Raw genomic sequence first — 25,291 nt, 5'->3', positions numbered from 1 at the left:
TCTGGTTTGATTTGGTCAGCTCTGGTTGTGTTCGGTCGGGTCTGATTGGGTTTGTTCGGGATTCGTTAGGTTTAGTCTGGTCTTGTTAGTTTTAGTCGGGTTGGTTTTGGTTGACTGGTTGGATTTCGTCGACTCTGGTTCTGTTCAGTCGAGTCTGATTGGATTGGATCGGTATTGGTTGGGTTTGGTCGGGTTGGATTTGGTTGGCTCTGGTTGTGTTTGATCGGGTCTGATTGGGTTTGGCTGGGTCTGGTTAGGTTTGGCCCGGATTGGTTAGGCTTCGTCGAGTCTGGTTAGGTTTTGATCGCGTTGGATTTGGTTTTGGTCGACTGGTTGGATTTGGTCGGCTCTAGTTGTGTTCGGTTGGTTCTGATCTGGTTCTGTTCGGTCGGGTCTGATTGGGTTATGTCGGGATCAGTCAACTCTGGTTAGGTTTGGTCAGGTTGGATTTGGTTTTCGTCGACTGGTTGGGTTTTGTTGGCTCTGGTTGTGTTCGATTGGGATTGGTCGGGTCTGGTTAGGTTGGTTGGGATTGGTTAGGCTTAGTCGGGTCTGGTTAGATTTTGATCGGGTTGGATTTGGTTTTGGTCGACTGGTTGGATTCGGTCGGATCTGGTTCTAATCGGTCGGGTCTGATGGGTTTGTCGGGATATGTTGGGTTTAGTCTGGTTAGGTTCGGTGGGTTTGGATTTGGTTTTGGTCGACTGGTTGGATTTGGTCGGCTCTGCTTGTGTTTGGTCGGGTCTGATTGGGTTTGGTCGGGTCTGGTTAGGTTTGGTCGAGATTGGTTAGATTTAGTCGGGTCTGGTTAGGTTTTGTTGGGTTAGATTTGGTTTTGGTCGACTGGATAGATTTGGTCGGCTCTGGTTGTGTTTGGTCGGGTCTGATTAGGTTTGGTCAGGATTTGTTAGGCTTATTCGGGTCTGGTTAGGTTTTGATCGGGTTTTGGTCGACTGGTTGGATTTGGTCTGTTCTGGTTGTGTTCGGTCGGGTCTGTTAGGGTTTGGTTGGGTCTGGTTAGGTTCGGTCGGGATTGGTTAGGTTTAGTCGGGTCTGGTTGGTTTGGATTTGGTTTAGGTCGACTGGTTGGGTTTAGTCGGCTCTGGTTCTGTTCGGTCGGGTATGATTGGGTTTGGTCGGGATTGGTTGGGTTTAGTCAGGACTGGTTAGGTTTAGTCGGGTCTGGTTAGGTTGGTTGGGTTGGATTTGATTTTGGTCGACTGGGTGGGTTTAGTCGTCTCTGGTTCTGTTCGGTCGGGTCTGATTGGGTTTTGTTGGCATTGGTTGGGTTTAGTCAGGACTGGTAGATTTGGTTGGCTTGGATTTGGTTTTGGTCGACTGGTTGAATTCGGTCGGCTCTGGTTCTGTTCTGTCGTGTCTGATTGGATTTGGTCGGTATTGGTTGGGTTTGGTTTGGGTGGATTTAGTTGGCTCTGGTTGTGTTCGGTCGGGTCTGATTGGGTTTAGTCAGGTCTGGTTAGGTTTGATCGGGATTGGTTAGGTTTTGTCTGGTCTGGTTAGGTTTTGATCGGGTTGGATTTGGTTTTGGTCGACTGGTTAGATTTGGTTAGCTCTGGTTGTGTTCGGTCGGGTCTGATTGGGTTTGGTCAGGATTGGTTAGGCTTATTCGGGTCTGTTTAGGTTTTGATTGGGTTTTGGTCGGCTGGTTGGATTTCGTCTGCTCTGGTTGTGTTTGGTTGGGTCTGATAGGGTTTGGTCGGGTCGTGTTAGGTTTGGTCGGGATTGGTTAGGTTTAGTTGGGTCTGGTTGGGTTGGATTTGGTTTTGATTAACTGGTTGGATTTAGTCGGCTCTGGTTCTGTTCGGTCGGTTCTGATTGGGTTTGGTCGGGACTGGTTGGGTTTTGTCAGGTTTGGTTAGGTTTGGTCGACTGGCTGTATTTGGTCGGCTCTGGTAGTGTTCGGTCGGGTCTGATTGGGTTTGATTGGGTCTGGTTAGGTTTGGTTGGGATTGGTTAGGCTGTCGGGTCTGGTTAGGTTTTGTTGGGTTAGATTTGGTTTTGGTCGACTGGTTAGATTTGGTTAGCTCTGGTTGTGTTCGGTCGGGTCTGATTGGGTTTGGTCAGGATTGGTTAGGCTTATTCGGGTCTGGTTAGGTTTTGATTGGGTTTTGGTCGGCTGGTTGGATTTCGTCGGCTCTGGTTGTGTTCGGTCGGGTCTGATAGGGTTTGGTCAGGTCGTGTTAGGTTTGGTCGGGATTGGTTAGGTTTAGTTGGGTCTGGTTGGGTTGGAATTGGTTTTGATTAACTGGTTGGGTTTAGTCGGCTCTGGTTCTGTTCGGTCGGGTCTGTTTGGGTTCGGTTGGGTTTAGCCGAGTGGTTAGGTTTGGTCGGGTTGGATTTGGTCGACTATTTGGATTTGGTTGGCTCTGGTGTTTGGTTGGGTTTGGTCGGGTCTGGTTAGGTTTTGTCGGGATTGGTTAGGCTTAGTTGGGTCTGGTTAGGTTTTGATCGGGTTGGATTTGGTTTTGGTTGACTGGTTGGATTTGGTCGTCTCTGGTTGTGATCGGTAGGGTCTGATTGAGTTTGGTTGGGTCTGGTTAGGTTTGGTTGGGTTTAGTCGGGTCTGGTTGGATTTGGTCGGCTCTGGTTATGTTCGGTCGGGTCTGGGTTTGGTCAGTATTAGTCTGGTCTGGTTAGGTTTGGTCGGGTTGGATTTGGTTTTCGTCGACTGGTTGGATTTAGTGTGCTCTGGTTGTGTTTGGTTGGGTTTGGTCGCATCTGGTTAGGATTGGTCGGGATTGGCTAGGCTTAGTCGGGTCTGGTTAGGTTTTGATCGGGTTGGATTTGGCTTTGGTCGACTCGTTGGATTTGGTCGGCTCTGGTTCTGTTCAATCTGGTCTAATTGGGTTTGGTCGGGATTGGTTGGGTTTTTGTCGGGTCTGGGTAGATTTGGTCGGGTCTGGTTGTGTTCGGTCGGGTCTGATTGGGTTTGGTTGGGATTCGTTAGGTTTAGTCTGGTCTGGTTAGGTTTGGTTGGGTTGGTTTTGGTTGACTGGTTGGATTTCGTCGGCTCTGGTTCTGTTCAGTCGAGTCTAATTGGATTTGGTCGGTATTGGTTGGATTTGGTTGGCTCTAGTTGTGTTTGATCGGGTTTGGTTGGGTCTGGTTAGGTTTGGTCCGGATTGGTTAGGCTTCATGGAGTCTGGTTAGGTTTTGATTGGGTTGGATTTGGTTTTGGTCGACTGGTTGGATTTGGTCGGCTCTACTTGTGTTCGGTCGGTTCTGATCTGGTTCTGTTCGGTCGGGTCTGATTGGGTTTTGTCGGGATTAGTCAAGTCTGGTTAGGTTTGGTCGGGTTGGATTTGGTTTTCGTCGACTGGTTGAATTTGGTCGGGTCTGGTTATGTTGGTTTGGATTGGTTAGGCTTAGTCGGGTCTGGTTAGATTTTGATCGGTTTGGATTTGGTTTTGGTCGACTGGTTGGATTCGGTCGGCTCTGGTTCTAATCGGTCGGGTCTGACCAGGTTTGGTCGGGATATGTTGGGTTTAGTCTGGTTAGGTTTGGTGGGGCTCGATTTGGTTTTGGTTGACTGGTTACAGTTGGTCGGCTCTGGTTGTGTTCTGTCGGGTCAGGGAAGGTTTGGTCGGAATTGGTTAGGCTTAGTCGCGTCTAGTTAGGTTTTGATCGACTGGTTTGATTTGGTCGGCTCTGCTTGTGTTTGGTCGGGTCTGATTGGGTTTGGCCGGGTCTGGTAAGGTTTGGTAGGGATTGGTTAGGCTTAGTCGCGTCTAGTTAGGTTTTGATCGAGTAAGATTTGGTTTTGGTCGACTGGTTGGATTTGGTCGGCTCTGCTTGTGTTTGGTCGGGTCTGATTGGGTTTGGTCAAGATTGGTTAGATTTAGTCGGGTCTGGTTAGGTTGGTTGGGTTGGATTTGGTTTAGGTCGACTGGTTGGGTTTAGTCGGCTCTGGTTCTGTTCGGTCGGGTCTGATTGGGTTTGGTCGGGATTGGTTGGGTTTAGTCAGGACTGGTTAGGTTTAGTCGGGTCTGGTTAGGTTGCTTGGGTTGGATTTGGTTTTGGTCGACTGGTTCGGTTTAGTTTGCTCTGGTTCAGTTTGGTCGGGTCTGATTGCGTTTGGTCGGGATTGGTTGGGTTTAGTCAGGACTGGTTAGGTTTAGTCGGGGTTGATTTGGTTTTAACCGCAGATCCGGACCACGAAAAGGAAATAACAAGAAGAATACGATTGGGATGGAGCGCATTTGGCAAGCACTCGCAGATTATGACTAGCAGCTTACCGGTATCGCTCAAGAGGAAAGTATACAACAGTTGCATCTTGCCTGTACTCACCTATGGGGCTGAAACATGGAGGCTAACCAAGAGAGTCCTACTTAAGTTGAGGACAACCCAGAGGGCTATGGAACGAAAAATGGTAGGGGTAACATTAAGAGATAGAAAGCGTGCAGAGTGGGTCAGAGAAATAACTCAAGTTAACGACATTCTAGTGGAAATTAAGAAGAAGAAATGGACATGGGCAGGACATGTAGTGCGAAGAGAGGATAACCGATGGTCGCTGAGGGTAACAAACTGGATTCCAAGGGAAGGAAATCGTAGCAGGGGGCAGCAGAAAGTTAGGTGGGCGGATGAGATTAAGAAGTTTGCAGGGGTCAAGTGGATGCAGCTAGCACAGAACAGGGTTAAGTGGAGAAATATGGGAGAGGCCTTCGCCCTGCAGTGGGTATAATCAGGCTGATGATGATGATGATGATGATTTGGTTTTGGTGTTCTGGTTGGATTTGGTCGGCTCTGGTTCTGTCCGGTCGGGTCTGATTGGATTTGGTCGGTATTGAGTTTGGCCTGATTGGATTTGGTTTTGGTCGACTGGTTGGATTTGGTCGACTCTGGTTCTGTTCGGTTCGGTGTGATTAGGTTTGGTTGGGATTGGTTGGGTTTAGTCTGGTTAGGTTTGGTCGGGTTGGATTTGGTCGACTATTTGGATTTGGTCGGCTCTGGTGTTTCGTTGGGTTTGGTCGGGTCTGGTTAGGTTTTGTCGGAATTTGTTAGGCTTAGTTGGGTCTGGTTAGGTTTTGATCGGTTTGGATTTGGTTTTGGTTGACTGGTTGGATTTGGTCGTCTCTGGTTGTGATCGGTAATGTCTGATTGAGTTTGGTTGGGTTTGGTTAGGTTTCGTCGGGATTGGTTGGGTTTAGTCGGGTCTGGTTAGGTTTGGTCGGGTTGGATTTGGTTTTCGTCGACTGGTTGGATTTAGTGTGCTCTGGTTGTGTTTGGTCGTGTCTGGTTAGGTTTGGTCGGGATTGGTTAGGCTTAGTCGGGTCTGGTTAGGTTTTGATCGGGTTGGATTTGGCTTTGGTCGACTGGTTGAATTTGGTCGGCTCTGGTTCTGTTCGGTCGAGTCTAATTGGATTTGGTCGGGATTGGTTGGTTTTTGTCGGGTCTGGTTAGGTTTGGTCGGGTTGGATTTGGTCGGCTCTGGTTGTGTTCGGTCGGGTCTGATTAGGTTTGGTTGGGTTGGATTTGGTTTTGGTCGACTGGCTGGATTTCGTCGGCTCTAGTAGTGTTCGGTCGGGTCTGATTGGGTTTGATCGGGTCTGGTTAGGTTTGGTCGGGATTGGTTAGGCTTAGTCGGGTCTGGTTAGGTTTTGATCGGGTTGGATTTGGCTTTGGTCGACTGGTTGGATTTGGTCGGCTCTGGTTTTGTTCCGTCGGGTCTAATTGGGTTTGGTCGGGATTGGTTGGGTTTTTGTCGGGTCTGGTTAGGTTTGGTCGGTTTGGATTTGGTTTTTGGTTGTGTGGCTAGATTTGGTCGGCTCTGGTTGTGTTCAGTCGGGTCTGATTGGGTTTGGTCAGGATTGGTTAGGCTTATTCGGGTCTGGTTAGGTTTTGATCGGGTTGGATTTGGCTTTGGTCGACTGGTTGGTTTTGGTCGGCTCTGGTTCTGTTCGGTCTGGTCTAATTGGGTTTGGTCGGGATTGGTTGGGTTTTTGTCAGGTCTGGTTAGGTTTGGTCGGGTTGGATTTGGTTTTTGGTTGTCTGGTTTGATTTGGTCAGCTCTGGTTGTGTTCGGTCGGGTCTGATTGGGTTTGTTCGGGATTCGTTAGGTTTAGTCTGGTCTTGTTAGTTTTAGTCGGGTTGGTTTTGGTTGACTGGTTGGATTTCGTCGACTCTGGTTCTGTTCAGTCGAGTCTGATTGGATTGGATCGGTATTGGTTGGGTTTGGTCGGGTTGGATTTGGTTGGCTCTGGTTGTGTTTGATCGGGTCTGATTGGGTTTGGCTGGGTCTGGTTAGGTTTGGCCCGGATTGGTTAGGCTTCGTCGAGTCTGGTTAGGTTTTGATCGCGTTGGATTTGGTTTTGGTCGACTGGTTGGATTTGGTCGGCTCTAGTTGTGTTCGGTTGGTTCTGATCTGGTTCTGTTCGGTCGGGTCTGATTGGGTTATGTCGGGATCAGTCAACTCTGGTTAGGTTTGGTCAGGTTGGATTTGGTTTTCGTCGACTGGTTGGGTTTTGTTGGCTCTGGTTGTGTTCGATTGGGATTGGTCGGGTCTGGTTAGGTTGGTTGGGATTGGTTAGGCTTAGTCGGGTCTGGTTAGATTTTGATCGGGTTGGATTTGGTTTTGGTCGACTGGTTGGATTCGGTCGGATCTGGTTCTAATCGGTCGGGTCTGATGGGTTTGTCGGGATATGTTGGGTTTAGTCTGGTTAGGTTCGGTGGGTTTGGATTTGGTTTTGGTCGACTGGTTGGATTTGGTCGGCTCTGCTTGTGTTTGGTCGGGTCTGATTGGGTTTGGTCGGGTCTGGTTAGGTTTGGTCGAGATTGGTTAGATTTAGTCGGGTCTGGTTAGGTTTTGTTGGGTTAGATTTGGTTTTGGTCGACTGGATAGATTTGGTCGGCTCTGGTTGTGTTTGGTCGGGTCTGATTAGGTTTGGTCAGGATTTGTTAGGCTTATTCGGGTCTGGTTAGGTTTTGATCGGGTTTTGGTCGACTGGTTGGATTTGGTCTGTTCTGGTTGTGTTCGGTCGGGTCTGTTAGGGTTTGGTTGGGTCTGGTTAGGTTCGGTCGGGATTGGTTAGGTTTAGTCGGGTCTGGTTGGTTTGGATTTGGTTTAGGTCGACTGGTTGGGTTTAGTCGGCTCTGGTTCTGTTCGGTCGGGTATGATTGGGTTTGGTCGGGATTGGTTGGGTTTAGTCAGGACTGGTTAGGTTTAGTCGGGTCTGGTTAGGTTGGTTGGGTTGGATTTGATTTTGGTCGACTGGGTGGGTTTAGTCGTCTCTGGTTCTGTTCGGTCGGGTCTGATTGGGTTTTGTTGGCATTGGTTGGGTTTAGTCAGGACTGGTAGATTTGGTTGGCTTGGATTTGGTTTTGGTCGACTGGTTGAATTCGGTCGGCTCTGGTTCTGTTCTGTCGTGTCTGATTGGATTTGGTCGGTATTGGTTGGGTTTGGTTTGGGTGGATTTAGTTGGCTCTGGTTGTGTTCGGTCGGGTCTGATTGGGTTTAGTCAGGTCTGGTTAGGTTTGATCGGGATTGGTTAGGTTTTGTCTGGTCTGGTTAGGTTTTGATCGGGTTGGATTTGGTTTTGGTCGACTGGTTAGATTTGGTTAGCTCTGGTTGTGTTCGGTCGGGTCTGATTGGGTTTGGTCAGGATTGGTTAGGCTTATTCGGGTCTGTTTAGGTTTTGATTGGGTTTTGGTCGGCTGGTTGGATTTCGTCTGCTCTGGTTGTGTTTGGTCGGGTCTGATAGGGTTTGGTCGGGTTGTGTTAGGTTTGGTCGGGATTGGTTAGGTTTAGTTGGGTCTGGTTGGGTTGGATTTGGTTTTGATTAACTGGTTGGATTTAGTCGGCTCTGGTTCTGTTCGGTCGGTTCTGATTGGGTTTGGTCGGGACTGGTTGGGTTTTGTCAGGTTTGGTTAGGTTTGGTCGACTGGCTGTATTTGGTCGGCTCTGGTAGTGTTCGGTCGGGTCTGATTGGGTTTGATTGGGTCTGGTTAGGTTTGGTTGGGATTGGTTAGGCTGTCGGGTCTGGTTAGGTTTTGTTGGGTTAGATTTGGTTTTGGTCGACTGGTTAGATTTGGTTAGCTCTGGTTGTGTTCGGTCGGGTCTGATTGGGTTTGGTCAGGATTGGTTAGGCTTATTCGGGTCTGGTTAGGTTTTGATTGGGTTTTGGTCGGCTGGTTGGATTTCGTCGGCTCTGGTTGTGTTCGGTCGGGTCTGATAGGGTTTGGTCAGGTCGTGTTAGGTTTGGTCGGGATTGGTTAGGTTTAGTTGGGTCTGGTTGGGTTGGAATTGGTTTTGATTAACTGGTTGGGTTTAGTCGGCTCTGGTTCTGTTCGGTCGGGTCTGTTTGGGTTCGGTTGGGTTTAGCCGAGTGGTTACGTTTGGTCGGGTTGGATTTGGTCGACTATTTGGATTTGGTTGGCTCTGGTGTTTGGTTGGGTTTGGTCGGGTCTGGTTAGGTTTTGTCGGGATTGGTTAGGCTTAGTTGGGTCTGGTTAGGTTTTGATCGGGTTGGATTTGGTTTTGGTTGACTGGTTGGATTTGGTCGTCTCTGGTTGTGATCGGTAGGGTTTGATTGAGTTTGGTTGGGTCTGGTTAGGTTTGGTTGGGTTTAGTCGGGTCTGGTTGGATTTGGTCGGCTCTGGTTATGTTCGGTCGGGTCTGGGTTTGGTCAGTATTAGTCTGGTCTGGTTAGGTTTGGTCGGGTTGGATTTGGTTTTCGTCGACTGGTTGGATTTAGTGTGCTCTGGTTGTGTTTGGTTGGGTTTGGTCGCATCTGGTTAGGATTGGTCGGGATTGGCTAGGCTTAGTCGGGTCTGGTTAGGTTTTGATCGGGTTGGATTTGGCTTTGGTCGACTGGTTGGATTTGGTCGGCTCTGGTTCTGTTCAATCTGGTCTAATTGGGTTTGGTCGGGATTGGTTGGGTTTTTGTCGGGTCTGGGTAGGTTTGGTCGGGTCTGGTTGTGTTCGGTCGGGTCTGATTGGGTTTGGTTGGGATTCGTTAGGTTTAGTCTGGTCTGGTTAGGTTTGGTTGGGTTGGTTTTGGTTGACTGGTTGGATTTCGTCGGCTCTGGTTCTGTTCAGTCGAGTCTAATTGGATTTGGTCGGTATTGGTTGGATTTGGTTGGCTCTAGTTGTGTTTGATCGGGTTTGGTTGGGTCTGGTTAGGTTTGGTCCGGATTGGTTAGGCTTCATGGAGTCTGGTTAGGTTTTGATTGGGTTGGATTTGGTTTTGGTCGACTGGTTGGATTTGGTCGGCTCTACTTGTGTTCGGTCGGTTCTGATCTGGTTCTGTTCGGTCGGGTCTGATTGGGTTTTGTCGGGATTAGTCAAGTCTGGTTAGGTTTGGTCGGGTTGGATTTGGTTTTCGTCGACTGGTTGAATTTGGTCGGGTCTAGTTATGTTGGTTTGGATTGGTTAGGCTTAGTCGGGTCTGGTTAGATTTTGATCGGTTTGGATTTGGTTTTGGTCGACTGGTTGGATTCGGTCGGCTCTGGTTCTAATCGGTCGGGTCTGACCAGGTTTGGTCGGGATATGTTGGGTTTAGTCTGGTTAGGTTTGGTGGGGCTCGATTTGGTTTTGGTTGACTGGTTACAGTTGGTCGGCTCTGGTTGTGTTCTGTCGGGTCAGGGAAGGTTTGGTCGGAATTGGTTAGGCTTAGTCGCGTCTAGTTAGGTTTTGATCGACTGGTTTGATTTGGTCGGCTCTGCTTGTGTTTGGTCGGGTCTGATTGGGTTTGGCCGGACCTGGTAAGGTTTGGTAGGGATTGGTTAGGCTTAGTCGCGTCTAGTTAGGCTTTGATCGAGTAAGATTTGGTTTTGGTCGACTGGTTGGATTTGGCCGGCTCTGCTTGTGTTTGGTCGGGTCTGATTGGGTTTGGTCAAGATTGGTTAGATTTAGTCGGGTCTGGTTAGGTTGGTTGGGTTGGATTTGGTTTAGGTCGACTGGTTGGGTTTAGTCGGCTCTGGTTCTGTTCGGTCGGGTCTGATTGGGTTTGGTCGGGATTGGTTGGGTTTAGTCAGGACTGGTTAGGTTTAGTCGGGTCTGGTTAGGTTGCTTGGGTTGGATTTGGTTTTGGTCGACTGGTTCGGTTTAGTTTGCTCTGGTTCAGTTTGGTCGGGTCTGATTGCATTTGGTCGGGATTGGTTGGGTTTAGTCAGGACTGGTTAGGTTTAGTCGGGGTTGATTTGGTTTTGGTGTACTGGTTGGATTTGGTCGGCTCTGGTTCTGTCCGCTCGGGTCGGATTGGATTTGGTCGGTATTGAGTTTGGCCTGATTGGATTTGGTTTTGGTCGACTGGTTGGATTTGGTCGACTCTGGTTCTGTTCGGTTCGGTGTGATTAGGTTTGGTTGGGATTGGTTGGGTTTAGTCTGGTTAGGTTTGGTCGGGTTGGATTTGGTCGACTATTTGGATTTGGTCGGCTCTGGTGTTTCGTTGGGTTTGGTCGGGTCTGGTTAGGTTTTGTCGGAATTGTTAGGCTAGTTGGGTCTGGTTAGGTTTTGATCGGGTTGGATTTGGTTTTGGTTGACTGGTTGGATTTGGTCGTCTCTGGTTGTGATCGGTAAGGTCTGATTGAGTTTGGTTGGGTTTGGTTAGGTTTCGTCGGGATTGGTTGGGTTTAGTCGGGTCTGGTTAGGTTTGGTCGGGTTGGATTTGGTTTTCGTCGACTGGTTGGATTTAGTGTGCTCTGGTTGTGTTTGGTCGTGTCTGGTTAGGTTTGGTCGGGATTGGTTAGGCTTAGTCGGGTCTGGTTAGGTTTTGATCGGGTTGGATTTGGCTTTGGTCGACTGGTTGAATTTGGTCGGCTCTGGTTCTGTTCGGTCGAGTCTAATTGGATTTGGTCGGGATTGGTTGGTTTTTGTCGGGTCTGGTTAGGTTTGGTCGGGTTGGATTTGGTCGGCTCTGGTTGTGTTCGGTCGGGTCTGATTAGGTTTGGTTGGGTTGGTTTTGGTTTTGGTCGACTGGCTGGATTTCGTCGGCTCTAGTAGTGTTCGGTCGGGTCTGATTGGGTTTGATCGGGTCTGGTTAGGTTTGGTCGGGATTGGTTAGGCTTAGTCGGGTCTGGTTAGGTTTTGATCGGGTTGGATTTGGCTTTGGTCGACTGGTTGGATTTGGTCGGCTCTGGTTTTGTTCCGTCGGGTCTAATTGGGTTTGGTCGGGATTGGTTGGGTTTTTGTCGGGTCTGGTTAGGTTTGGTCGGTTTGGATTTGGTTTTTGGTTGTGTGGCTAGATTTGGTCGGCTCTGGTTGTGTTCAGTCGGGTCTGATTGGGTTTGGTCAGGATTGGTTAGGCTTATTCGGGTCTGGTTAGGTTTTGATCGGGTTGGATTTGGCTTTGGTCGACTGGTTGGTTTTGGTCGGCTCTGGTTCTGTTCGGTCTGGTCTAATTGGGTTTGGTCGGGATTGGTTGGGTTTTTGTCGGGTCTGGTTAGGTTTGGTCGGGTTGGATTTGGTTTTTGGTTGTCTGGTTTAATTTGGTCAGCTCTGGTTGTGTTCGGTCGGGTCTGATTGGGTTTGTTCGGGATTCGTTAGGTTTAGTCTGGTCTTGTTAGTTTTAGTCGGGTTGGTTTTGGTTGACTGGTTGGATTTCGTCGACTCTGGTTCTGTTCAGTCGAGTCTGATTGGATTGGATCGGTATTGGTTGGGTTTGGTCGGGTTGGATTTGGTTGGCTCTGGTTGTGTTTGATCGGGTCTGATTGGGTTTGGCTGGGTCTGGTTAGGTTTGGCCCGGATTGGTTAGGCTTCGTCGAGTCTGGTTAGGTTTTGATCGCGTTGGATTTGGTTTTGGTCGACTGGTTGGATTTGGTCGGCTCTAGTTGTGTTCGGTTGGTTCTGATCTGGTTCTGTTCGGTCGGGTCTGATTGGGTTATGTCGGGATCAGTCAACTCTGGTTAGGTTTGGTCAGGTTGGATTTGGTTTTCGTCGACTGGTTGGGTTTTGTTGGCTCTGGTTGTGTTCGATTGGGATTGGTCGGGTCTGGTTAGGTTGGTTGGGATTGGTTAGGCTTAGTCGGGTCTGGTTAGATTTTGATCGGGTTGGATTTGGTTTTGGTCGACTGGTTGGATTCGGTCGGATCTGGTTCTAATCGGTCGGGTCTGATGGGTTTGTCGGGATATGTTGGGTTTAGTCTGGTTAGGTTCGGTGGGTTTGGATTTGGTTTTGGTCGACTGGTTGGATTTGGTCGGCTCTGCTTGTGTTTGGTCGGGTCTGATTGGGTTTGGTCGGGTCTGGTTAGGTTTGGTCGAGATTGGTTAGATTTAGTCGGGTCTGGTTAGGTTTTGTTGGGTTAGATTTGGTTTTGGTCGACTGGATAGATTTGGTCGGCTCTGGTTGTGTTTGGTCGGGTCTGATTAGGTTTGGTCAGGATTTGTTAGGCTTATTCGGGTCTGGTTAGGTTTTGATCGGGTTTTGGTCGACTGGTTGGATTTGGTCTGTTCTGGTTGTGTTCGGTCGGGTATGATTGGGTTTGGTCGGGATTGGTTTGGTTTAGTCAGGACTGGTTAGGTTTAGTCGGGTCTGGTTAGGTTGGTTGGGTTGGATTTGATTTTGGTCGACTGGGTGGGTTTAGTCGTCTCTGGTTCTGTTCGGTCGGGTCTGATTGGGTTTTGTTGGCATTGGTTGGGTTTAGTCAGGACTGGTAGATTTGGTTGGCTTGGATTTGGTTTTGGTCGACTGGTTGAATTCGGTCGGCTCTGGTTCTGTTCTGTCGTGTCTGATTGGATTTGGTCGGTATTGGTTGGGTTTGGTTTGGGTGGATTTAGTTGGCTCTGGTTGTGTTCGGTCGGGTCTGATTGGGTTTAGTCAGGTCTGGTTAGGTTTTGTCTGGTCTGGTTAGGTTTTGATCGGGTTGGATTTGGTTTTGGTTGACTGGTTAGATTTGGTTAGCTCTGGTTGTGTTCGGTCGGGTCTGATTGGGTTTGGTCAGGATTGGTTAGGCTTATTCGGGTCTGTTTAGGTTTTGATTGGGTTTTGGTCGGCTGGTTGGATTTCGTCTGCTCTGGTTGTGTTTGGTCGGGTCTGATAGGGTTTGGTCGGGTCGTGTTAGGTTTGGTCGGGATTGGTTAGGTTTAGTTGGGTCTGGTTGGGTTGGATTTGGTTTTGATTAACTGGTTGGATTTAGTCGGCTCTGGTTCTGTTCGGTCGGTTCTGATTGGGTTTGGTCGGGACTGGTTGGGTTTTGTCAGGTTTGGTTAGGTTTGGTCGACTGGCTGTATTTGGTCGGCTCTGGTAGTGTTCGGTCGGGTCTGATTGGGTTTGATTGGGTCTGGTTAGGTTTGGTTGGGATTGGTTAGGCTGTCGGGTCTGGTTAGGTTTTGTTGGGTTAGATTTGGTTTTGGTCGACTGGTTAGATTTGGTTAGCTCTGGTTGTGTTCGGTCGGGTCTGATTGGGTTTGGTCAGGATTGGTTAGGCTTATTCGGGTCTGGTTAGGTTTTGATTGGGTTTTGGTCGGCTGGTTGGATTTCGTCGGCTCTGGTTGTGTTCGGTCGGGTCTGATAGGGTTTGGTCAGGTCGTGTTAGGTTTGGTCGGGATTGGTTAGGTTTAGTTGGGTCTGGTTGGGTTGGAATTGGTTTTGATTAACTGGTTGGGTTTAGTCGGCTCTGGTTCTGTTCGGTCGGGTCTGTTTGGGTTCGGTTGGGTTTAGCCGAGTGGTTAGGTTTGGTCGGGTTGGATTTGGTCGACTATTTGGATTTGGTTGGCTCTGGTGTTTGTTTGGGTTTGGTAGGGTCTGGTTAGGTTTTGTCGGGATTGGTTAGGCTTAGTTGGGTCTGGTTAGGTTTTGATCGGGTTGGATTTGGTTTTGGTTGACTGGTTGGATTTGGTCGTCTCTGGTTGTGATCGGTAGGGTCTGATTGAGTTTGGTTGGGTCTGGTTAGGTTTGGTTGGGTTTAGTCGGGTCTGGTTGGATTTGGTCGGCTCTGGTTATGTTCGGTCGGGTCTGGGTTTGGTCAGTATTAGTCTGGTCTGGTTAGGTTTGGTCGGGTTGGATTTGGTTTTCGTCGACTGGTTGGATTTAGTGTGCTCTGGTTGTGTTTGGTTGGGTTTGGTCGCATCTGGTTAGGATTGGTCGGGATTGGCTAGGCTTAGTCGGGTCTGGTTAGGTTTTGATCGGGTTGGATTTGGCTTTGGTCGACTGGTTGGATTTGGTCGGCTCTGGTTCTGTTCAATCTGGTCTAATTGGGTTTGGTCGGGATTGGTTGGGTTTTTGTCGGGTCTGGGTAGGTTTGGTCGGGTCTGGTTGTGTTCGGTCGGGTCTGATTGGGTTTGGTTGGGATTCGTTAGGTTTAGTCTGGTCTGGTTAGGTTTGGTTGGGTTGGTTTTGGTTGACTGGTTGGATTTCGTCGGCTCTGGTTCTGTTCAGTCGAGTCTAATTGGATTTGGTCGGTATTGGTTGGATTTGGTTGGCTCTAGTTGTGTTTGATCGGGTTTGGTTGGGTCTGGTTAGGTTTGGTCCGGATTGGTTAGGCTTCATGGAGTCTGGTTAGGTTTTGATTGGGTTGGATTTGGTTTTGGTCGACTGGTTGGATTTGGTCGGCTCTACTTGTGTTCGGTCGGTTCTGATCTGGTTCTGTTCGGTCGGGTCTGATTGGGTTTTGTCGGGATTAGTCAAGTCTGGTTAGGTTTGGTCGGGTTGGATTTGGTTTTCGTCGACTGGTTGAATTTGGTCGGGTCTGGTTATGTTGGTTTGGATTGGTTAGGCTTAGTCGGGTCTGGTTAGATTTTGATCGGTTTGGATTTGGTTTTGGTCGACTGGTTGGATTCGGTCGGCTCTGGTTCTAATCGGTCGGGTCTGACCAGGTTTGGTCGGGATATGTTGGGTTTAGTCTGGTTAGGTTTGGTGGGGCTCGATTTGGTTTTGGTTGACTGGTTACAGTTGGTCGGCTCTGGTTGTGTTCTGTCGGGTCAGGGAAGGTTTGGTCGGAATTGGTTAGGCTTAGTCGCGTCTAGTTAGGTTTTGATCGACTGGTTTGATTTGGTCGGCTCTGCTTGTGTTTGGTCGGGTCTGATTGGGTTTGGCCGGGTCTGGTAAGGTTTGGTAGGGATTGGTTAGGCTTAGTCGCGTCTAGTTAGGTTTTGATCGAGTAAGATTTGGTTTTGGTCGACTGGTTGGATTTGGCCGGCTCTGCTTGTGTTTGGTCGGGTCTGATTGGGTTTGGTCAAGATTGGTTAGATTTAGTCGGGTCTGGTTAGGTTGGTTGGGTTGGATTTGGTTTAGGTCGACTGGTTGGGTTTAGTCGGCTCTGGTTCTGTTCGGTCGGGTCTGATTGGGTTTGGTCGGGATTGGTTGGGTTTAGTCAGGACTGGTTAGGTTTAGTCGGGTCTGGTTAGGTTGCTTGGGTTGGATTTGGTTTTGGTCGACTGGTTCGGTTTAGTTTGCTCTGGTTCAGTTTGGTCGGGTCTGATTGCGTTTGGTCGGGATTGGTTGGGTTTAGTCAGGACTGGTTAGGTTTAGTCGGAGTTGATTTGGTTTTGGTGTACTGGTTGGATTTGGTCGGCTCTGGTTCTGTCCGGTCGGGTCTGATTGGATTTGGTCGGTATTGAGTTTGGCCTGATTGGATTTGGTTTTGGTCGACTGGTTGGATTTGGTCGACTCTGGTTCTGTTCGGTTCGGTGTGATTAGGTTTGGTTGGGATTGGTTGGGTTTAGTCTGGTTAGGTTTGGTGGGGTTGGATTTGGTCGACTATTTGGATTTGGTCGGCTCTGGTGTTTCGTTGGGTTTGGTCGGGTCTGGTTAGGTTTTGTCGGAATTTGTTAGGCTTAGTTGGGTCTGGTTAGGTTTTGATCGGGTTGGATTTGGTTTTGGTTGACTGGTTGGATTTGGTCGTCTCTGGTTGTGATCGGTAAGGTCTGATTGAGTTTGGTTGGGTTTGGTTAGGTTTCGTCGGGATTGGTTGGGTTTAGTCGGGTCTGGTTAGGTTTGGTCGGGTTGGATTTGGTTTTCGTCGACTGGTTGGATTTAGTGTGCTCTGGTTGTGTTTGGTCGTGTCTGGTTAGGTTTGGTCGGGATTGGTAAGGCTTAGTCGGGTCTGGTTAGGTTTTGATCGGGTTGGATTTGGCTTTGGTCGACTGGTTGAATTTGGTCGGCTCTGGTTCTGTTCGGTCGAGTCTAATTGGATTTGGTCGGGATTGGTTGGTTTTTGTCGGGTCTGGTTAGGTTTGGTCGGGTTGGATTTGGTCGGCTCTGGTTGTGTTCGGTCGGGTCTGATTAGGTTTGGTTGGGTTGGATTTGGTTTTGGTCGACTGGCTGGATTTCGTCGGCTCTAGTAGTGTTCGGTCGGGTCTGATTGGGTTTGATCGGGTCTGGTTAGCTTTGGTCGGGATTGGTTAGGCTTAGTCGGGTCTGGTTAGGTTTTGTTGGGTTAGATTTGGTTTTGGTCGACTGGTTAGATTTGGTCGGCTCTGGTTGTGTTTGGTCGGGTCTAATTGGGTTTGGTCAGGATTTGTTAGGCTTATTCGGGTCTGGTTAGGTTTTGATCGGGTTTTGGTCGACTGGTTGGATTTGGTCTGTTCTGGTTGTGTTCGGTCGGGTCTGATAGGGTTTGGTTGGGTCTGGTTAGGTTTGGTCGGGATTGGTTAGGTTTAGTCGGGTCTAGTTGGTTTGTATTTGGTTTTGGTCAACTGGTTGGGTTTAGTCGGCTCTGGTTCTGTTCGGTCGGGTCTGATTGGGTTTCGTCGGGATGGGTTGGGTTTTGTCAGGTCTGGTTAGGTTTGGTCGACTGGCTGTATTTGGTCGGCTCTGGTAGTGTTCGGTCGGGTCTGATTGGGTTTGATCGGGTCTGGTTAGGTTTGGTCGGGATTGGTTAGGCTGTCGGGTCTGGTTAGGTTTTGTTGGGTTAGATTTGGTTTTGGTCGACTGGTTAGATTTGGTTAGCTCTGGTTGTGTTTGATCGGGTCGGATTGGGTTTGGTCAGGATTGGTTAGGCTTATTCGGGTCTGGTTAGGTTTTGATTGGGTTTTGGTCGGCTGGTTGGATTTCGTCTGCTCTGGTTGTGTTCGGTCGGGTCTGATAGGGTTTGGTTGGGTCTGGTTAGGTTTGGTCGGGATTGGTTAGGTTTAGTCGGGTCTGGTTGGTTTGGATTTGGTTTTGGTCAACTGGTTGGGTTTAGTCGGCTCTGGTTCTGTTTGGTCGGGTCTGATTGGGTTTCGTCGGGATGGGTTGGGTTTTGTCAGGTCTGGTTAGGTTTGGTCGACTGGCTGTATTTGGTCGGCTCTGGTAGTGTTCGGTCGGGTCTGATTGGGTTTGATCGGGTCTGGTTAGGTTTGGTCGGGATTGGTTAGGCTGTCGGGTCTGATTAGGTTTTGTTGGGTTAGATTTGGTTTTGGTCGACTGGTTAGATTTGGTTAGCTCTGGTTGTGTTTGATCGGGTCTGATTGGGTTTGGTCAGGATTGGTTAGGCTTATTCGGGTCTGGTTAGGTTTTGATTGGGTTTTGGTCGGCTGGTTGGATTTCGTCTGCTCTGGTTGTGTTTGGTCGGGTCTGATAGGGTTTGGTCGGGTCGTGTTAGGTTTGGTCGGGATTGGTTAGGTTTAGTTGGGTCTTGTTGGGTTGGATTTGGTTTTGATTAACTGGTTGGGTTTAGTCGGCTCTGGTTCTGTTCGGTCGGGTCTGATTGGGTTTGGTCGGGACTGGTTGGGTTTTGTCAGGTTTGGTTAGGTTTGGTCGACTGGCTGTATTTGGTCGGCTCTGGTAGTGTTCGGTCGGGTCTGATTGGGTTTGATCGGGTCTGGTTAGGTTTGGTCGGGATTGGTTAGGCGGTCGGGTCTGGTTAGGTTTTGTTGGGTTAGATTTGGTTTTGGTCGACTGGTTAGATTTGGTTAGCTCTGGTTGTGTTTGGTCGGGTCTGATTGGGTTTGGTCAGGATTGGTTAGGCTTATTCGGGTCTGGTTAGGTTTTGATTGGGTTTTGGTTGGCTGGTTGGATTTCGTCGGCTCTGGTTGTGTTCGGTCGGGTCTGATAGGGTTTGGTCAGGTTGTGTTAGGTTTGGTCGGGATTGGTTAGGTTTAGTTGGGTCTGGTTGGGTTGGATTTGGTTTTGATTAACTGGTTGGGTTTAGTCGGCTCTGGTTCTGTTCGGTCGGGTCTGATTGGGTTTAGCCGAGTGGTTAGGTTTGGTCGGGTTGGATTTGGTCGACTATTTGGATTTGGTTGGCTGTGGTGTTTGGTTGGGTTTGGTCGGGTCTGGTTAGGTTTTGTCGGGATTGGTTAGGCTTAGTTGGGTCTGGTTAGGTTTTGATCGGGTTGGATTTGGTTTTGGTTGACTGGTTGGATTTGGTCGTCTCTGGTTGTGATCGGTAGGGTCTGATTGAGTTTGGTTGGGTCTGGTTAGGTTTGGTTGGGTTTAGTCGGGTCTGGTTAGATTTGGTCGGGTTGGATTTGGGCGGCTCTGGTTATGTTCGGTCGGGTCTGTTTGGGTTTGGTTGGGATTAGTCTGGTCTGGTTAGGTTTGGTCGGGTTGGATTTGGTTTTCGTCGACTGGTTGGATTTAGTGTGCTCTGGTTGTGTTTGGTTGGGTTTGGTCGCATCTGGTTAGGATTGGTCGGGATTGGCTAGGCTTAGTCGGGTCTGGTTAGGTTTTGATCGGGTTGGATTTGGCTTTGGTCGACTGGTTGGATTTGGTTGGCTCTGGTTCTGTTCGGTTGGGTCTAATTGGGTTTGGTCGGGATTGGTTGGGTTTTTGTCGGGTCTGGTTAGGTTTGGTCGGGTTGGATTTCGTCGGCTCTGGTTCTGTTCAGTCGAGTCTGATTGGATTTGGTTGGCTCTAGTTGTGTTTGATCGGGTTTGGTTGGGTCTGGTTAGGTTTGGTCCGGATTGGTTAGGCTTCATGGAGTCTGGTTAGGTTTTGATTGGGTTGGATTTGGTCGGCTCTACTTGTGTTCGGTCGGTTCTGATCTGGTTCTGTTCGGTCGGGTGTGATTGGGTTTTGTCGGGATTAGTCAAGTCTGGTTAGGTTTGGTCGGGTTTGATTTGGTTTTCGTCGACTGGTTGAATTTGGTCGGGTCTGGTTATGTTGGTTGGGATTGGTTAGGCTTAGTCGGGTCTGGTTAGATTTTGATCGGTTTGGATTTGGTTTTGGTCGACTGGTTGGATTCGGTCGGCTCTGGTTCTAATCGGTCGGGTCTGATCAGGTTTGGTCGGGATATGTTGGGTTTAGTCTGGTTAGGTTTGGTGGGGCTCGATTTGGGTTTGGTTGACTGGTTACAGTTGGTCGGCTCTGGTTGTGTTCTGTCGGGTCTGGGAAGGTTTGGTCGGAATTGATTAGGCTTAGTCGCGTCTAGTTAGGTTTTGATCGACTGGTTTGATTTGGTCGGCTCTGCTTGTGTTTGGTCGGGTCTGATTGGGTTTGGCCGGGTCTGGTAAGGTTTGGTTGGGATTGGTTAGGTTTAGTCGGGTCTGGTTAGGTTTGGTCGCGATTGGTTAGGCTTAGTCGCGTCTAGTTAGGTTTTGATTGAGTTAGATTTGGTTTTGGTCGACTGGTTGGATTTGGTCGGCTCTGCTTGTGTTTGGTCGGGTCTGATTGGGTTTGGTCGAGATTGGTTAGATTTAGTCGGGTCTGGTTAGGTTGGTTGGGTTGGATTTGGTTTAGGTCGACTGGTTGGGTTTATTCGGCACTGGTTCTGTTCGGTCGGGTCTGATTGGGTTTTGTTGGCATTGGTTGAGTTTAGTCAGGACTGGTAGATTTGGTTGGCTTGGATTTGGTTTTGGTCGACTGGTTGAATTCGGTCGGCTCTGGTTCTGTTCTGTCGTGTCTGATTGGATTTGGTCGGTATTGGTTGGGTTTGGTTTGGATGGATTTAGTTGGCTCTGGTTGTGTTCGGTCGGGTCTGATTGGGTTTAGTCAGGTCTGGTTAGGTTTGATCGGGATTGGTTAGGTTTTGTCTGGTCTGGTTAGGTTTTGATCGGGTTGGATTTGGTTTTGGTCGACTGGTTAGATTTGGTTAGCTCTGGTTGTGTTCGGTCGGTTCTGATTGGGTTTGGTCAGGATTGGTTAGGGTTATTCGGGTCTGTTTAGGTTTTGATTGGGTTTTCGTCGGCTGGTTGGATTTCGTCTGCTCTGGTTGTGTTTGGTCGGGTCTGATAGGGTTTGGTCGGGTCGTGTTAGGTTTGGTCGGGATTGGTTAGGTTTAGTTGGGTCTGGTTGGGTTGGATTTGGTTTTGATTAACTGGTTGGGTTTAGTCGGCTCTGGTTCTGTTCGGTCGGTTCTGATTGGGTTTGGTCGGGACTGGTTGGGTTTTGTCAGGTTTGGTTAGGTTTGGTCGACTGGCTGTATTTGGTCGGCTCTGGTAGTGTTCGGTCGGGTCTGATTGGGTTTGATCGGGTCTGGTTAGGTTTGGTTGGGATTGGTTAGGCTGTCGGGTCTGGTTAGGTTTTGTTGGGTTAGATTTGGTTTTGGTCGACTGGTTAGATTTGGTTAGCTCTGGTTGTGTTCGGTCGGGTCTGATTGGGTTTGGTCAGGATTGGTTAGGCTTATTCGGGTCTGGTTAGGTTTTGATTGGGTTTTGGTCGGCTGGTTGGATTTCGTCGGCTCTGGTTGTGTTCGGTCGGGTCTGATAGGGTTTGGTCAGGTCGTATTAGGTTTGGTCGGGATTGGTTAGGTTTAGTTGGGTCTGGTTGGGTTGGATTTGGTTTTGATTAACTGGTTGGGTTTAGTCGGCTCTGGTTCTGTTCGGTCGGGTCTGTTTGGGTTCGGTTGGGTTTAGCCGAGTGGTTAGGTTTGGTCGGGTTGGATTTGGTCGACTATTTGGATTTGGTTGGCTCTGGTGTTTGGTTGGGTTTGGTCGGGTCTGGTTAGGTTTTGTCGGGATTGGTTAGGCTTAGTTGGGTCTGGTTAGGTTTTGATCGGGTTGGATTTGGTTTTGGTTGACTGGTTGGATTTGGTCGTCTCTGGTTGTGATCGGTAGGGTCTGATTGAGTTTGGTTGGGTCTGGTTAGGTTTGGTTGGGTTTAGTTGGGTCTGGTTAGATTTGGTCGGGTTGGATTTGGTCGGCTCTGGTTATGTTCGGTCGGGTCTGTTGGGTTTGGTCGGTATTAGTCTGGTCTGGTTAGGTTTGGTCGGGTTGGATTTGGTTTTCGTCGACTGGTTGGATTTAGTGTGCTCTGGTTGTGTTTGGTTGGGTTTGGTCGCATCTGGTTAGGATTGGTCGGGATTGGCTAGGCTTAGTCGGGTCTGGTTAGGTTTTGATCGGGTTGGATTTGGCTTTGGTCGACTGGTTGGATTTGGTCGGCTCTGGTTCTGTTCGGTCTGGTGTAATTGGGTTTGGTCGGGATTGGTTGGGTTTTTGTCGGGTCTGGTTAGGTTTGGTCGGGTCTGGTTGTGTTCGGTCGGGTCTGATTGGGTTTGGTTGGGATTCGTTAGGTTTAGTCTGGTCTGGTTAGGTTTGGTTGGGTTGGTTTTGGTTGACTGGTTGGATTTCGTCGGCTCTGGTTCTGTTCAGTCGAGTCTAATTGGATTTGGTCGGTATTGGTTGGATTTGGTTGGCTCTAGTTGTGTTTGATCGGGTTTGGTTGGGTCTGGTTAGGTTTGGTCCGGATTGGTTAGGCTTCATGGAGTCTGGTTAGGTTTTGATTGGGTTGGATTTGGTTTTGGTCGACTGGTTGGATTTGGTCGGCTCTACTTGTGTTCGGTCGGTTCTGATCTGGTTCTGTTCGGTCGGGTCTGATTAGGTTTTGTCGGGATTAGTCAAGTCTGGTTAGGTTTGGTCGGGTTGGATTTGGTTTTCGTCGACTGGTTGAATATGGTCGGGTCTGGTTATGTTGGTTGGGATTGGTTAGGCTTAGTCGGGTCTGGTTAGATTTTGATCGGTTTGGATTTGGTTTTGGTCGACTGGTTGGATTCGGTCGGCTCTGGTTCTAATCGGTCGGGTCTGACCAGGTTTGGTCGGGATATGTTGGGTTTAGTCTGGTTAGGTTTGGTGGGGCTCGATTTGGTTTTGGTTGACTGGTTACAGTTGGTCGGCTCTGGTTGTGTTCTGTCGGGTCTGGGAAGGTTTGGTCGGAATTGGTTAGGCTTAGTCGCGTCTAGTTAGGTTTTGATCGACTGGTTTGATTTGGTCGGCTCTGCTTGTGTTTGGTCGGGTCTGATTGGGTTTGGCCGGGTCTGGTAAGGTTTGGTAGGGATTGGTTAGGTTTAGTCGGGTCTGGTTAGGTTTGGTCGCGATTGGTTAGGCTTAGTCGCGTCTAGTTAGGTTTTGATCGAGTAAGATTTGGTTTTGGTCGACTGGTTGGATTTGGTCGGCTCTGCTTGTGTTTGGTCGGGTCTGATTGGGTTTGGTCAAGATTGGTTAGATTTAGTCGCGTCTGGTTAGGTTGGTTGGGTTGGATTTGGTTTAGGTCGACTGGTTGGGTTTAGTCGGCTCTGGTTCTGTTCGGTCGGGTCTGATTGGGTTTGGTCGGGATTGGTTGGGTTTAGTCAGGACTGGTTAGGTTTAGTCGGGTCTGGTTAGGTTGCTTGGGTTGGATTTGGTTTTGGTCGACTGGTTCGGTTTAGTTTGCTCTGGTTCAGTTTGGTCGGATCTGATTGCGTTTGGTCGGGATTGGTTGGGTTTAGTCAGGACTGGTTAGGTTTAGTCGGGGTTGATTTGGTTTTGGTGTACTGGTTGGATTTGGTCGGCTCTGGTTCTGTTCGGTCGGGTCTGATTGGATTTGGTCGGTATTGAGTTTGGCCTGATTGGATTTGGTTTTGGTCGACTGGTTGGATTTGGTTGACTCTGGTTCTGTTCGGTTCGGTGTGATTAGGTTTGGTTGGGATTGGTTGGGTTTAGTCTGGTTAGGTTTGGTGGGGTTGGATTTGGTTTTGGTCGACTGGTTAGTGTTGGTCGGCTCTGGTTGTGTTCGGTCGGGTCTGGTTAGGTTTGTTTGGGATTGGTTAGGCTTAGTTGCATCTGGTTACTTTTTGATCGGGTTGGTTTTGGTCGACTGGTTGGACTTGGTCGGCTCTGTTTGTGTTCGGTCGGGTCTGATTGGGTTTTGTCGGGACTGGTTAGGTTTGGTCGGGATTGGTTAGGTTTAGTCGGGTCTGGTTAGGTTGGTTGGGTTGGATTAGGTTTTGGTCGACAAGGTGGGTTTAGTCGTCTCTGGTTCTTTTCGGTTGGGTCTGATTGGGTTTGGTCGGGATTGGTTGGGTTTAGTCAGTACTGGTTAGGTTTGGTCGGCTTGGATTTGGTTTTGGTTGACTGGTTGGATTTGGTCGCCTCTGGTGGTGTCCAGTCGGGTCTGATGGGTTTGGTTGGGTCTGCGTAGCTTTGGTCGGGTTTGATTTGGTTTTGGTCTACTGGTTGAATTTGGTCGGCTCTGGTTCTGTTCGGTCGGGTCTCTGTGGGTTTGATTGGGTTTGGTCGGGGTTGGTTAGGTTTAGTCAGGTCTGGTTAGGTTTGGTCGGGTTGGATTTGATTTTGGTCGACTGGTTGGATTTGGTCAGCTCTGGTTCTGTTCAGTCGGGTCTAATTGGATTTGGTTGGTATTGGTTGCTGTTGGTCGGGTTGGATTTAGTTGGTTCTGGTTGTGTTCGGACGGGTCTGATTGGGTTTGTTCGGGTCTGGTTAGGTTTATCGGGATTGGTTAGGTTTAGTCTGGTCTGGTTATGATTGGTAGGGTTGGATTTGGTTTTGGTTGACTGGTTTGAATTGGTCGGCTCTGGTTGTGTTCGGTTGGGTCTGGTTGGGTCTGGTTGGGTTGGATTTGGTCTTGGTCAATTGGTTGGGTTTAGTCGGCTCTGGTTCTGTTCGGTCGGGTCTGATTGGGTTTGGTCGGGATTGGTTGGGTTTAATCAGGTCTAGTTAGGTTTGGTGGACTGGCTGGATTTGGTCGGCTCTGGTAGTGTTTGGTCGGGTCTGATTGGGTTTGATCGGGTCTGGTTAGGTTTGGTCGGAATTGGTTAAGCTTAGTCGGGTCTGGTTAGGTTTTGTTGGGTTGGATTGGGTTTTGGTCGGCTGGTTGGATTTCGTCGGCTCAGGTTGTGTTCGGTCGGGTCTGATAGGGTTTGGTCGGGTCGTGTTAGGTTTGGTCGGGATTGGTTAGGTTTAGTTGGGTCTGGTTGGGTTGGATTTGGTTTTGATTAACTGGTTGGGTTTAGTCGGCTCTGGTTCTGTTCGGTCGGGTCTGATTGGGTTCGGTTGGGTTTAGCCGAGTGGTTAAGTTTGGTCGGGTTGGATTTGGTCGACTATTTGTATTTGGTCGGCGCTGGTGTTTCGTTGGGTTTGGTCGGGTCTGGTTAGGTTTTGTCGGAATTTGTTAGGCTTAGTTGGGTCTGGTTAGGTTTTGATCGGGTTGGATTTGGTTTTGGTTGACTGGTTGGATTTGGTCGTCTCTGGTTGTGATCGGTAGGGTCTGATTGAGTTTGGTTGGGTTTGGTTAGGTTTCGTCGGGATTGGTTGGGTTTAGTCGGGTCTGGTTAGGTTTGGTCGGGTTGGATTTGGTTTTCGTTGACTGGTTGGATTTAGTGTGCTCTGGTTGTGTTTGGTCGTGTCTGGTTAGGTTTGGTCGGGATTGGTTAGGCTTAGTCGGGTCTGGTTAGGTTTTGATCGGGTTGGATTTGGCTTTGGTCGACTGGTTGAATTTGGTCGGCTCTGGTTCTGTTCGGTCGAGTCTAATTGGGTTTGGTCGGGATTGGTTGGTTTTTGTCGGGTCTGGTTAGGTTTGGTCGGGTTGGATTTGGTCGGCTCTGGTTGTGTTCGGTCGGGTCTGATTAGGTTTGGTTGGGTTGGATTTGGTTTTGGTCGACTGGCTGGATTTCGTCGGCTCTAGTAGTGTTCGGTCGGGTCTGATTGGGTTTGATCGGGTCTGGTTAGGTTTGGTCGGGATTGGTTAGGCTTAGTCGGGTCTGGTTAGGTTTTGTTGGGTTAGATTTGGTTTTGGTCGACTGGTTAGATTTGGTCGGCTCTGGTTGTGTTTGGTCGGGTCTAATTGGGTTTGGTCAGGATTTGTTAGGCTTATTCGGGTCTGGTTAGGTTTTGATCGGGTTTTGTTCGACTGGTTGGATTTGGTCTGTTCTGGTTGTGTTCGGTCGGGTCTGATAGGGTTTGGTTGGGTCTGGTTAGGTTTGGTCGGGATTGGTTAGGTTTAGTCGGGTCTGGTTGGTTTGGATTTGGTTTTGGTCAACTGGTTGGGTTTAGTCGGCTCTGGTTCTGTTCGGTCGGGTCTGATTGGGTTTGGTCGGGATGGGTTGGGTTTTGTCAGGTCTGGTTAGGTTTGGTCGACTGGCTGTATTTTTTCGGCTCTGGTAGTGTTCGGTCGGGTCTGATTGGGTTTGATCGGGTCTGGTTAGGTTTGGTCGGGATTGGTTAGGCTGTCGGGTCTGGTTAGGTTTTGTTGGGTTAGATTTGG

The 25,291-nt window shown here is 49.1% G+C and overlaps 1 pseudogene; it reads right to left on the bottom strand.

Annotated features, from left to right (window-relative positions):
* Nucleotides 1–6,626: 6,626 nt before the first annotated feature.
* The window catches only part of LOC146207067 (uncharacterized), a 189,625-nt pseudogene continuing 170,960 nt past the window's right edge, over nucleotides 6,627–25,291 (bottom strand).

The sequence above is a fragment of the Amblyomma maculatum genome, chromosome 1 (assembly GCF_055883805.1).
Source record: "Amblyomma maculatum isolate TAMU_Amacu chromosome 1, ASM5588380v1, whole genome shotgun sequence".
In the NCBI taxonomy this organism is placed as follows: Eukaryota; Metazoa; Arthropoda; class Arachnida; order Ixodida; family Ixodidae; genus Amblyomma; species Amblyomma maculatum.
Note: the sequence above shows the minus strand (reverse complement) of the source record. Positions and strands in the feature narration are given on the sequence as shown.